The 14,904-nt window shown below is 38.2% G+C and overlaps 1 pseudogene; it reads right to left on the bottom strand.

Moving 5' to 3' along the window:
* Window positions 1–7,708: 7,708 nt before the first annotated feature.
* On the bottom strand, window positions 7,709–8,406 carry LOC129676768 (60S ribosomal protein L13-like; annotated as a pseudogene).
* Window positions 8,407–14,904: the final 6,498 nt, after the last annotated feature.

The raw sequence follows: 14,904 nt of genomic DNA on the forward strand, positions 1-14,904 counted from the left end.
TTTGGCACTTAATATATGAGAGAATAAATTAATAAAAACACTTTTTCAATAATGATAGTCATTATATTTACCTTCATTTTACAATTTTAGTAGATGAGTTCTATATGAGAGTTCCTGGGGTTTGAATAAGAATAGGCTGATAACCTTATATATTCAAATACTCAGGCCCCAGTTGGTAGAACTTTTGGGGAAGGATTAGAAGGAGTGGTCTTGCTGGAAGAACAGGCCATGCTTGCTTTTTGGAGAAATGTAGAAGTTTGTGGCAGTGGAGTAAGAAAGTTGTTGAATGCTGTAAGATAGGATTATGGGCTGAGTAAAAGCTTGGAAGACAGTAGTGCTGAGAGAAACATGGAGTATAGAGATCCCTATAAAGACATTCCGGAGCAGAACAATATAATCAACTAAGACCATTATTTTGGCAAAGAATGTGAATGCTTTTGCCCATGTCCTAAGAATATTCCTAAGGGTAAATTGAAAAATACTGGATTAATTTCTTGTCAGACATTACAAGACAGCCTTATATTGACTCTGTAGCATGATTATTAAAATCACTCTTAAACAGGTCTACAAAGAAAATGAGTAAGTGAGGCAAAACACACATAAATATATCATTAGAGCCAATGCTTATGTTGAAAGAGATAAGGAGACTAAAGGCTTGTTCTGAAGTGGAAAGCAGTGATATAAGAAATGGAGCTACAAGATTTAAAGTTTGCTTTGTCAGTGTTTAGTCTTGATTTGGTCCAGTATATCTTTTCTATGCCATTTATTTTTTTTTTCTTTTGGGTGGTAATATATACTCTCTTCCACTGAACTTTCAAAGAACATGATTTACTTTTTCTTTCTTTATTTTACAATTAAAATAATTGGGCTACAGTTGGGTTACAATTAAGAATTTGACTTGAGTCTCAGAAAAGACTTTGGACTTCTAAACTGTTGAGCTTGAAAGACTGCAGGGACTTTTAAAGTTGGTCTGGATTAATTTTGCATTATTATATGGCTACAAGCCTATAGGGGCCAGGGAATAGAATGTGGTGTTTTGAATGAGAAAGCTTTCCAGAGGATCATCTATTTGAATACTTGGTCCCAAGTTGGTTTAACTATTTGGGAAGTATTAGGAAGTATGGCCTTGTTGGAGATGTTTCACTAGGGTAATCTTTGAAGTTTCAAAACCTATTAAGATTCTCATTGTACTTTCTTTTTGTCTCATAATTGTGGATTGAGATGAAAGCTCTCAACTACTGCTCCTGTTGAGAGCCTGCCTGCCTGTTGTCATGTTCCTTGCTATGGTGTTCATGGATTGTTTGTTTTTGTTTTTGTGTTTTTGAGAAAGGATCTCCCTGTGTGTAGCTGCAGCTGTCCTGGAATCACTCTGCAGACCAGGCCGCCATGAACTCACAGAGATCCACGTCCCTCTACCCCCTGAGTGTTGGAATAAAAAGTATGCATCGCCACTGCCTGACTGTGTTCATGGATTCTAATCCTCTAAAACTGTAAGATTCAAATTAAATTTTTATAAGTTGATTTTTTCATGGTGTTTTATCACAACAATAGAAAATTAACTAAGGCAAAACTGTAGGGAATGTTCATTGATGTGACATATCCCACAGAATTAAAAACAGTAACCGTCCCATTGAGGAAGAGTTTTCTTCAAATACTAGTTTAGAGAAACAAAACTGCTTTCAATCATTTCATTCCTGCCAGTTACCTTCAGGAATCCTTACAAATGTATAATAATAAGCATAATAATTACATTGCTATATGTCCTCCAATAGGAAATGTTTTAAGTCAATTAAGGAAGTAATGAACAATCAGAATTCTACATGTTTTGCCAAGTCTTTCTTTTTTAAAACATTAATTATCAGTAGCTGATGAGTGATGTCTGTCTTTAGATTTCATCATGATTTGGAAGTGGTGTCACAAAGGGTGCCATGAACCTGAGGGAGTACTGGCTCTAGATTGCCTCACAAATTGTAAGCATATTTGCTTGGGTATATTAAAAAATGTGGATGAGCTATTTTCCCTATAATACTCTCCTTTTAATATTACCTATCTAGTGCCTAGGGGTTCAATCCCAAGAACTACAATAATGTAGAGGAAATTATTTTTCTGTATTATTTTAATGACGAACACATCCTATAATATCCCAACTTTGTAAGCCTAAACATATGGTGATGCTATACTTTCTTATGAAAATGAAAAGCACAATTTGTGGGATGCTTAAGGACTGACTGACTGACAACATGAACTACATTATATTTTTGGCTGATAAAAAGTGTTTATTTTTAATATCTATATGTTTAATATATATTTCTGCTATGGTTTTTATATTAGTCTATTCTAGCTTTATGTGAAATTTTGTCATTTTATCTATTCATAAGTGAAACTTTGAAGAGGTTATAAAGAGGTCCGAATGGCCCTAGACTATGGATATTATTAAGTGTACTGTAAAATAATGATTGTAACCTCCTTATATCTCTCTATATATAACCTTCTGTCTTCTTGCCACATTAAGATTAAAAACTCTTAGATGTCTGAGAAAGCGCCAGATTGATTTCCCGAGTGGTTGTACAAGTTTACATTCCCACCAGCAGTGGAGAAGGGTTCCCCTTTCTCCACAACCTCTCCAGCATGTGTTGTCCCTTGAGGTTTTCATCTGGGCCATTCTGATGGGTGTAAGGTGAAATCTCAGGGTTGTTTTGATTTGCATTTCCTTAATGGCTAATGAGGTTGAGCATTTCTTTAAGTGCTTCTCTGCCATTCGATATTCCTCTACAGAGAATTCTCTCTTTAGCTCTGTTCCCCATTTTTTAAGTGGATTACTTGGTTTGTTGCTTTTCAGCTTGTTTAGTTCTTTATATATACTGGATATGAGTCCTCTGTCAGATAAAGGGTTGGTGAAGATTCTTTCCCAATCTGTAGGCAGTCGCTTTGTTTTGATGACGGTGTCCTTTGCTTTACAGAAGCTTTTCAATTTCATGAGGTCCCATTTAGTCATTGTTATTCTTAGAGCCTGTGCTGTTGGTGTTCTGTTCAGGAAGTTTTCTCCTGTACCAATGAGTTCTAGGGTATTCACCACTTTTTTTTCTGGCCGATTTAATGTGTCTGGTTTTATGTTGAGGTCATTGATCCACTTGGACTTCAGTTTTGTGCAGGGTGATAAGTATGGATCTATTTTCCTTTTTCTACATGTAGACATCCAGTTGGACCAGCACCATTTGTTGAAGATGCTATCTTTTTTCCATTGTATGGTTTTGGCATCTTTGTCAAAAATCAGGTGTCTGTAAGTGTGTGGGTTTATTTCTGGGTCTTCTGTTCAATTCCATTGATCCACCATTCTATTTCTATGCCAGTACCATGCAGTTTTTATAACTGTTGCTCTATAGTACAGCTTGAGATCAGGGATGGAGATACCTCCAGAAGATCTTTTATTGTAGAGGATTGTTTTAGCAATTCTCGGTTTCTTGTTATTCCATACGAAGTTGAGAATTTTTCTTTCCAGGTCTGTAAAGAATTGTGTTGGCAATTTGATGGGAATTGCATTAAATCTGTAGATTGCTTTTGGTAAGATGGCCATTTTTACTATGTTAATCCTGCCAAGCCATGAGCATGGGAGATCTTTCCATCTTCTCATATCTTCCTCTAATTCTTTCTTCAGAGACTTGAAATTTTTTTCATACAGGTTTTGACTTGCTTGGTTAGGGTTACACCAAAGTACTTTATGTCATTTGTGGCTATTGTGAATGGTGTTGATTCTCTAATTTCTTTCTCAGCCCTTTTGTCTTTCGTATACAGGAGTGCTACTGATTTTTTTGAGTTAATTTTGTATCCGGCCACTTTGCTGAAGGTGTTTATCAGCTGTAGGAGTTCCCTGGTAGAGTTTTTGGGCTCACTCATGTATACTATCATATCATCTGCAAATAGTGATAATTTGACTTCTTCCTTTCCCATCTGTATCCACTTGATCTCCTTCAACTGTCTTATTACTCTAGCAAGGACTTCCAGCAGTATGTTGAAGAGATATGGAGACAGTGGGCAGCCTTGTCTTCTCCCTGATTTCAGTGGGATTCCTTTAGATTTCTCTCCGTTCAGTTTGATGTTGGCTATAGGCTTGCTGTATATCGCCTTTACTATGTTTAGATATGTACCTTGTATCCCTGATCTCTCCAGTACTTTAAACATGAATGGATGTTGGATTTTGTCAAATGCTTTTTCAGCATCTAAGGAGATTATTATGTGGTTTTTTTCTTTTAGTTTGTTAATATGGTGGATCACATTGATGGATTTCCATATAGTGAACCACCCCTGTATACCTGGGATGAAACCTACTTGGTCATAGTGGATAATATCTTTGATGTGTTCTTGCATCGGTTTGCAAGTATTTTGTTAAGTATTTTTGCATCAATGTTCATAAGGGAGACTGGCCTGAAATTCTCTTTCTTTGTTGAGTCTTTGTGAGGTTTAGGTACCAAGGTGATTGTGGCTTCATAGAATGAGTTTGGTAATGTTCCTTCTGTTTCTATTTTGTGGAATAGTTTGAAGAGAATTGGAGTTAGCTCTTCTTTGAAGGTCTGATAGAATTCTGCGCTGAAGCCATCTGGTCCTGGGCTTTTTTTGGATGGGAGACTTTTGATGACTGCTTCTTTTTCTTTGCGGGATATAGGACTATTTAATTGATTTACCTGGTCCTGATTCAGCTTTGGTAAGTCAAATCGATCAAGAAAATTGTCCATTTCGTTTAGATTTTCAAATTTTGTTGAGTATAGACTTTTGAAGTAAGTCCTAATGATTGTTTGGATTTTCTCAGTGTCCGTAGTTATGTCCCCCTCAGCCATACCACTCCTAGGCATATACCCAAAGAGGCTCAAGTATACAAAAAGGACATTTGCTCAACCATGTTTGTAGCAGCTTTATTTGTAATAGCCAGAAGCTGGAAACAACCCAGATGCCCCTCAACTGATGAATGGATGCAGAAACTGTGGTACATCTATACAATGGAGTATTACTCAGCAATGAAAAATAAGGAAATCATGAAATTTGCAGGTAAATGGTGGGACCTAGAAAGGATCATCCTGAGTGAGTTGTCCCAGAAGCAAAAAGACACACATGGTATATACTCACTCATATAAACATACAACATAGAATAAACCCACTAAAATCTGTACATCTAAACAAACTAAGCAAAAGAGAGGACCCTAACTAAAATGTTCATCCCCATCCTGAAAGGCAAAGAGGATGGACATCAGAAGAAAAAGAAAATAGGAAACAACCTCGGAACCTGCTACAGTGGGCCTCTGAAAGCCAGAAGAAAACAGGAAACAACCTTTGAACCTGCCACAGAGGGCCTCTGAAAGCTTCTGCAGTATAGACTGTCAAAGCAGATGCTGAGACTGATGGCCAACTGATGGGCAGAGTGAATGGAATTTTATGTAAGAAGTGGGAAATAGTAAAAGCTGAAGGGGATGGGAACTCCACAAGGAGAGCAACAGAACAAGATAATTTGAACACAGGGAACTTCCCAGAGACTCATACTCCAACCAAGGACTATTCGTTGAGATAATCTAGAACACCTGCACAGGTGTAGCCCATGGCAGTTCAGTGTCCAAGTGGGTTACATAGTAATGGGAAGAGGGACTGCCTCTGACATAATCTGATTGGCCTGCTCTTTGATCACCTCCCCCTGAGGGGGGAGCAGCCTTACCAGGCCACAGTAGAGGACAATGCAGCCACTTTTGATGAGAACTGATAGACTAAGATCAGAAAGGAGAGGAGAACCTCCCCTATCAGTGGACTTGGGGAATGGCATGCATGCAGAAAGGGGAGGGAGGGTGGGATCGGGAGGGGAGGAGGGAGGGGCTTATGGGGGGATACAGAATGAATAAAGTGTAATTAATAAAAAATTAAAAAAATAAATACAAAAAAAAGATTAAAAACTCTTTCTTTCTAGAAAATGTGTCATAGTAGATATTGTCTTAGAATCAGAATCTCGAAACAGTCTCATAGCCTGATACTGAACTTCCAAGTCTCTAGAACTATCAGTCTGCAATTTCTATTAATTATGAATTATTCAGTTTCATATATCCTGTATTATAAGACAAAAACAATGATCAATATTATGTTTTTTTTTCATTTTTAGTTCCTCATACACATCTTTACAATGACTATTTTATTTTTTGCCTTGTTTTTTTATTTTTTATTTTTACAGTTTATTCATTATATATCCTGAGTAAAGGCCCCTCCCTCAATTGGTCCCAGTCCTACCGTCTCTTCCTCTTTCCCCCATCCCCTTTCTCTAGTCCTCTAAAAGGGGAAGTTATCCTCTGCCATCTGCCAATTACTTATCAAGACTCATCAGGACTGCCTGGATCCTCTTCGTCTGTGGCCTAGCAAGGCCACATCACCAGGGGCAAGTGATCAAAGAGCAGGCAACCGTGTTCATGACAGAGATAATAGCTATTTTATAATATGCAGTCAATATATTTTTGTAAGCTAGTAAAACTTTGATTGATGAATGTAGTGGTAGACAAGTCAACACAGTGAAATAATTGCCAAGATGTAACCAATAAAGTCCATTGTTATATCTGTATCTTACATTTTTATGAGACTAATGTGCTACATACTGCAGTAATGAGAATCCATAGGTATACTACATTTAAAAAAAATATTCTTAGGTCAATAGTAAAAGCATTTGTGTTGCCATTCCAAGAATTGGTTTTACTCTGTTTTAGGGGTCTGTGTATTTTGTAGATTCAGCATGAAAAATGTAGTGGGCTTGAATATTTAAGAGGAATTCAGAAGGTAGATATTACAGAGCATCTTGAGCAAAACACTCTGTATGAAATCATTGTAAAATATAAAGTAGGATAATCTTAGAGCTCTCATAATAAGCATAGGTATAGCACAAATCTATTCTATATTCCTTGAAAGGCTATTCTAACTAGATTGAATAATCAAAGAACATTCCTAGACAACATAAGACTGAATCTACAACTTAACCCCAAATGAGATTTGAACGTGTAGAAAAGTGTTGTGGTCATCAAACTAGAACCACATGACTAGAAAAACAAAGACTAAGATTCATAGTATGGGAAAATAATGGAACAGTGAATCATGTGAAAGAATACATTTCTTGTTGCTTTTATCATAAAGACAAAAGTGCTTTAACAGGACTTGCCCAACAATGTATGATTTACTACTTGCATACTTCTCTAGTTCCATCTGTCACCTTTTCTCTCCTTGGTTCAACTTCACAGGGACTTCTGACTTCTTGGAATTACTTGCTTTTGCTTTCTACCTAGGAAATACTGATTTATCACTATGATCTAACTTTAAGGTTTCTGCTTGTAGTTTAGCGGTACTATGCTCACCTAGCATCATAAACACCTAGGTTCTATTTCCATGGCTGGAAAAAAATTCTCAGTTTAGGTATTTTTTTCCCTGCAATTCAGACCAGTTTCTCAAGTAGCCCCAGTATATTAGCTCTTCTTGTGATAAGATCTTTCAAGACAATTATCACAGTTGTCATTTTACACTTATTTGTGTAACTTTTTCTCTGTCAAATCAGCTCTCTAAGAGTAGGAATCACCTATTTTCATTAACAATTATACTCATAGGGTCAGAAATATGATAGGTTACTTATTAATAAATGAATGAAAATGTTGATTGCTTTTGCTTTATGGAAAATTTATCGCAGCATTTCAGCAGCGCATTACTATTTCTTTTCAACATCTTACTCTGCAGCTTCTTTCACCCTTTTTGCTCAGATACCAAAGAGAAGGGTATTGGCTCAGGCCATGCAAAGACTGGCATGTCTTGAAGTTCTTCACTTCTTCTGTGATGACTCTGGCTTTCGCCTTTTCATGGACATTCCAGATGGGCATCACAGGTCCTGTTAGCTGGGTGGCCAATTTAAGCTCTTCAGATGAACCATTTCCTTTCTTCTGAGCAGAACTCTTCCTTGGAAAAAAGTATGAGCTTGGAACAATACTCCTTCAGGGGCTGCACATTGGTCGATAGTGATTCAAAGAATTTGTTTTGCCTCCTTGAGACCACAGAGATTCCAATGCTGTGAGCCATTTTCTTATGGATACCAGCCACCTGGAGTTCTTCCAGGCTTGAAGCCTTGTCAGCTTGGACCTTGTCATGGTATCTAAATGTAGGGCACCTCACTATGGTCCTGATAGGACCGGAAACTGGATGAGGGGCAATGGGGTGCATTTTCGACTGCTGGGCCTTGTGTCTGTGGATCTTACATGCTGGCTGGTTGAACCAAGTGACCACTCACCACTGCTAATCCTAGTGGAAGTGGTGATTCATGATCATGCCATGCTGGCTGGTCACCACGATTGCCTCCTGTGCAGGATAACAGTCAAGCAGAAAGCCAAAAATTTTGATGTTTTTAAACATCATATTAATGAAGGCCTTGAAAGTAGACTTGGTAAGTATGCTTGTATTACAGCATCATACATTATTTAGTTCAATACATGTGTATTCATTATTTAAGGGCGTAACAGATTTTGTACCAGGTGCAGAAGATACAAACATTGAGAAAAGTATTTGTCTATAATTCAAAATGGGGAAGATAAAAAAGGATAATAGTGTTTTCTTACAAGGTAAAATAATTAGTGCTAAGGTAGAAAGAAGTATTGAGAACTTTTGAACCATTGACTAATGGACTTCTAAAAATGATAGCAATGGTAAAGTGAGAGGTCATGGTTGGTACAACTACTATGTATATTAATATATATTATTATATTATAAGTAAAATAATATATATTAATATATATTATAAATATAGTATTGGCCCATACTATATTTATAAGAAAAAAGTACAGGGACAGTGACCTGATTTTGAACCACAAAACCCATATAGTAGACAGAGATAAAACAACTGCTTCAAGTTGTTCTGTGATAAGCCCACAAACTGAGCATATATGCATCACCGCTCACGCGCGCGCGCGCGCACACACACACACACACACACACACACACACACACACACACAAGCAAATAATGTAAAAAATGTTAGAATAAGATGTCTGATATACCTCTCTGGCCTCTGCAAGAATGCAGGGGTGTGCACAGCCACACACACTTGTGCTCAAAACATACTCCCTCTGTCTATACACAAGTCAAAACTGAGATAGAGGATGTCTTATAGTTGCATGGTAGAGCATCCTCTTATCATATGCAAGTCCATTGGCTCAATCTTTGGTGTTCATCCTGTCTTATAAGACAGAACGGGAAAAAATTACATAAAAATGTATGTGTACTTTTCTGGGCTACTTTATTGGGTTCTTATATCTACCACCCTTCTCCACCCCAATTGCTTTTAACCCTCCAACACTAAGTAGGTGTGAAAGAAGGTTAGAGGGAAAGGGGACATAGACCTTTTCGGATTACTTCTTGCCTATCAATAGCATCAGGTTACTAAGGGAAAATCCAATCTTTGTTGTTAGAATATCCATCATTTCAGCAAAACAGCTATCCAGCACAACAGCATACCAGCAAACTCAACAGCAAGTAAAATAAGCAGGGGCCAGCATCAGAGGGGGCAGAAGTATGCGCAGCATTGCAAGAGTAGCAGCCAGCTGCCACAGGCCCTCTAGAGGCTCTCCCATTTAAATCCTCTGCAGAGTTCCCAGAATTAAACTATCTGCAGCTGGCAAAATCATACCCCTCCTAGAGTACAGGACAATCATAGTTAATGGCTGTGGATAATCTGAAGCAGCCCCATATCCCCCACCTGGGATTAAAACAAACACATATTTATATAACATAACTAGGTTTTTTGAGAAACCAAAATTCTCACTACATAAAAAAAAAAGAGTAATAAAAACTTGTTCACAGAGTTGGAATAGATAAGCTAGGGTGATGAATTGACCAAGCCTCCTATGTCCCTTTCAAAGGGATTTCTGGAGATTATAAAATTTACCTCATCACTTTTCTAAATTTTTCTTCAACATGCTTGTGAACTACAATGAGCATCTGTTTTGCAGATATAACCTTGTCTCCAGACTCAGACAGGGATCTGTTCTCTAAATATATGGTTGTCAGGGATATGCTCAAGGAGGAGCTAGAGGACATGGTGTCTCCAATTTTTTCAAATCAATAGGTATGAAATTTCCTGCTGTTTATCCTATATTGTTAGACATTATGAACAAAATGAGAGAAAGAAAACTGGCCATTTTGTAAGGGACGATTTTGTGTCCATTCCAATGGCTGCCATTCAATTTTTTTTTTTTTGTTCAGTTGGTTCAGGAAAGCAATGAGAAACATCCCTTTCTCCCTGTATTTACAATATAATTCATTCTCACATAGAAAGAACATTGTAAGCCAAAAATGGAAGGGTTAAAAATTTAATATCCATGACTTCCCAAAACACATTGATTTATTTCCCAGGCCTTTCCTAAAATTAGCCATGGGGCTTGACTTTGACATAAGTATAGTAAATTACTACTTTAGAAAATGGTCTCTTGGGCAATTTTGCTTCTATTTCAAATGGTCATTCCTAATTACATATATGAAGAAAGAAAATTTATCTTTAGTTCAGATTTTTTGCTTAGAATAAAAATAGTTATACTGCTTCAACCCATATATATTATATTGTCTCACAGTGAAGCTGTTCGTATCTTTCAGCAAAAAAAAAAAGCTGGCAAAGGCAAAATGAAATGAAATCAAGCCAATGCTGATACTAAGCATGAACATAATCAATAAAACTCTTCTCAGATACTGAAGTTGAGTAACAAGGTAACTCCTAGTGCTTTTTATAGAGAATCTCACTCAATCAACCAGGCTGGCTGGAAATTTCCATATTGTTTATATTGACCTCACATAGCAATACTTCTGCCTCAGCCTCTGAAGAGCTGAGCTAGTCATGAGGTATCATGCCTAGGTTCAAGGTTCCTTTTCACTGGAAAAACTGAAGACACATGGAAAGGGAAATTTCCAGAGGTTGGAGAGTTGGGGATAATCTTGGCAAGAATATGGAGTGAAAGGGCTTTTATTAAGGTTCTTCATCATATTCAGGTACATGACCCTCAACATTATTCCAATTGTACTTCCTAGAGCTCATAAAGAAGACAAGGAGGAGGTTGGGGACTCTATAATTGATGATTCCATATTACCCTGAGTATGAAAGATGCAGTATAGAGCTTATTCTGTTGGGACATTGCTGAGATATCTTCAAGCTATTTAACATTACTGACAAGAGGAGACGCCTGAAGATGGAAAAGTGGGGAGGGGGTAATAAAGAGCAAGTGGGAGAAAGAAACATTGAAAGAAATTATAAAATGTTCTTCATTCATTCAAGAAACATTACTATCTTTTTACTGAGAGGCTGAAGAGAGTACCTGCATTCATGGATGGAGGAAAAGGAAAGGAGAAATTATGTACTTATAATCTTTTTTAAATTTAATTTTTTCTTCACAACTTATTCATTATATAACCTGACTGAAGCTCCCTCCCTCACTTCCTCCCAGTCCCACACTCTCTGCCTCATTTCCCCCACCCTTTTCCACTAGTCCAGTGAAAGGTGGAGTTCTTCATTATTGCCATCTGCCCATAGCTTGTTAAGTCTCATCAGGACTGCCTGGATCCTCTTCCTCTGTGGCCTGCTAAGGTGGCATCATCAGGGGCAAATGATGAAAGAACAGTCAACTGAGTTCATGATAGAGGCAGCCCCTGCTGCCCTCACTCAGAGATCCTCATGGAGACTGATCTGTCAATCAGCCACATCTGAGCAGGGGGTCTAGGTCCTGTCCATGCATGGTCCTTCGTTAGTGTACCAGTCTCTGTAGGACCCCATGGGCTCAGATCTTTTAGGTTTGTTGATCTAATTGTGGGCCTCCTGTCCCCTCTATGTTCCTCTATTGCCAAGGAGTAATTATAATCTTAAAAAACTTAAAATTGTTTTAAAAAACGATGTTAAGAATATGCTATTTAAAGGTACTTTGCTCTGTACCATGTTTCTTTCTTCTTGCCTATCCTCTGAGATTTTATTTTATCAAGATCTCCTCTCCTGATATCTGTAAACTTTTGTGCTTCACTCAGTTTTTATCTTTCACAATGCAAACATATATAGTATATAATATATATAGTTGATTTAAAAAAAAGACAGATGTGACTCAATCATATGGCAACTCCCTTTACATCCTCCCATTTACAATTTGTATTTCACATTTTAAACTCCCCACTCACATTCACTCAATTTGTTATAATTCAGTCTACAAATCTTCTCCAAACCTGTGATTTTTCAGGGTATCAGTGAGTCAGAAACTATTTTTCTTTCTTTCTTTCTTTTGGTTCTTTCTTTTTATTTAACTATGGGACTTGACACTGCTTATTTTTGAAATGATGACCTTCTTGTGTCTCCATAATATCTCCTGCTTTGTAGCTACTTCTCAGACTCTGAAAATGTCTTTCTTAAATTTGGTTTCTCAAGAATACCATCTTTGAGCTTCATTTCAACCCTCAATAGTCTTCTGTATTGTTGCATCCATTCAATCCATCCCCAGGTAGCTTGCAGTTGGTTCCAAAATCTTTGCAGCTGTGACTGCTCTCCTGAGGTCTAAGTCCAAACACTCACCTTTTCAAAACATTTATACCTAATTACCTTATAGTAACCTTTTTTGGGGCGAGGTAGAGGAAAAGTATTCATTGATTATGTTTAAAAACCATAACCAATATACTTAATTTTACACTGCAAGTTTAGATACTGACTATACTTTTTATTTTTTATTTTTATCATTTATTACAATTTATTCAATTTGTATCCTGGCTGTGTCCCCCTCCCTCTTCTCCCAATCCCACCCTCCCTCTTCTCCCCTTTTGCCCTTCCCCTAGTCCACTGATCTTCCTCCCCTTCTAATTGGCCTATCAGGTCTCATCAGGACTGGTTGCATTCTGTGGTTCCTCTGTGGACGGGAAAGGCTACACTCTCAGGGGGAGGACATCAGAGAACCTGACACTGAGTTCTTGCCAGAAAAAGCCCCTGCTCCCCTTATTAGGGAAACCATTTGGAGATTGAGTCTATGGGCTACATCTGAGCCAGGGTTTTAGATCCTCTCCATGCATTGTCCTTGGTTGGGGTATCAGTTTCTGTAGGGCCACCAGGGCTCAGTTTTTTTTTCTCTCTCTCTGTTGGTCTCCTTTGGTGCTCCTGTCCTATCCATGTCTTTCTATCTTCCCCTTCTTTCATAAGGTTACATAAACTCTGCCCAAAGTTTGGCTATGAGATTTCACCTTACACCCATCAGAATGGCTAAGATCAAAATCTCAAGTGACAACACATGTTGGAGAGGATGTAGAGAAAAGGGAACCCTCCTCCATTGCTGGTGGGAATGTGAACTTGTACAGCCACTTTGGAAATCAATCTGGAGCTTTCTCAGACAATTAGGAATAGCACTTCCTCAAGATTCAGCCATACCACTCCTGGGCATATATACAAAAGATGCTCAAGTGCACAATAAGGACATTTGCTCAACCATGTTCATAGTAGCTTTATCTGTAATAGCCAGAAGCTGGAAACAACCTAAATGTCCCGCAATGGAGAAATGGATACAGATTTTTTTTTCCTGTTTTTAATTTAATTTTTTTTTTTTTACAATTTATTCATTATATATCCGGATTGAAGCCGCCTTCCTTATCTCCTCCCAGTTTCACCATCCTTCCCTTTCCCCTCCTATCTCCTTTCCCTAGTCCATTGAAAGGGGGAGTTCTCCTCCTCTGCCATCTGTCCATAGTTTATCAAGTCTCATCAGGACTGCCTGGATCCTCTTCCTCTGTGGCCTAGCAAGGCCACATCACCACAGTCAAGTGATCAAAGAACAGGCAAACAAGTTCATGACAGAGACAGTCCCTGCCCCCAATACTCTAACACCCACATAGAGACTGAGCTACCAGTTGTCTACATCTGAGCAGGGGCTCTAGGACCTCTCCATATATGGTCCTCCATTGGTGCACCAGTCTCAGATCCTTTAGCTTTGTTAGTCTCCTTCTGGAGCTCTTGTCCCTTCCATGTCATTATATACCTCCCCCTCTTCTTCCATAAGACTCCCTGCACTCTGCCCAAAGTTTGGCTGTGAGTCTCAAGACAGCTTCAATCCCCTGTTGGATGAAGCCTTTCAGAGGACCCTCTATAGTAGGCTCCCATCCTGTTTCCTCTCTTCCACTGCTTCTGATATTGAAGAGTTTAAGTTAGCCTGAGTGACTCCATTTTAAAATGAGAAGCCATCTTCACGGGGAGCTGAACTCAAGTACCAGGAAATATCACAGAATGGGCAATTGGCAGAAAACAAAGTTAACTCTTCTAGCAACAGCACCCAGGAAATATCACAGAATAAATACTTGGTAGAAAATAGAGACAATCTCCCTGGCAACAATCAATGAGAATCGGTTGGGAAAATTCTCCCCAACAATCCAGATGTAGTTTAGAAAAACGGCAATTGTGATTTCATACCTTAGCAAGAGGGTCACCTCGCCCCTATGAATTTTACCCCATCCTGAAACGTCAAGGCATAAACCCCATGCTTGCTCTCATGGAAATCCCCTGTTTGTGGTTTTTCCCTTTAAAAACTGTGCGATCCTTTTGAGCTATGCCAGATCCAGGTCACATCCTGAAACTTTATGAATTTTTTAGTACACAAAAGGAAATACATAATTTTAAATACTCAGAAAAGTAACATATCAGCAAATCAAACATTTTGAGAGTAACAGGTAAAACTGCATATAACTGAATGAGTGTCAGTTAGCTGTTTGTTTTATAACCTTTATAAACAATTTCAGTGTTGTCCAGTTCCAGTGGTCTGGAACTCTTTAACACTTTTTTTGTGGGCATAGCTGTTGGTAATTAGCCATGAATGGAACTTGGCCATTTTTTAGCCAAGATTGGGTCTTCAAATGATCATG

The sequence above is a fragment of the Psammomys obesus genome, unplaced genomic scaffold, assembly GCF_907164565.1.
Source record: "Psammomys obesus unplaced genomic scaffold, mPsaObe1.curated_primary_1811, whole genome shotgun sequence".
In the NCBI taxonomy this organism is placed as follows: domain Eukaryota; kingdom Metazoa; phylum Chordata; class Mammalia; order Rodentia; family Muridae; genus Psammomys; species Psammomys obesus.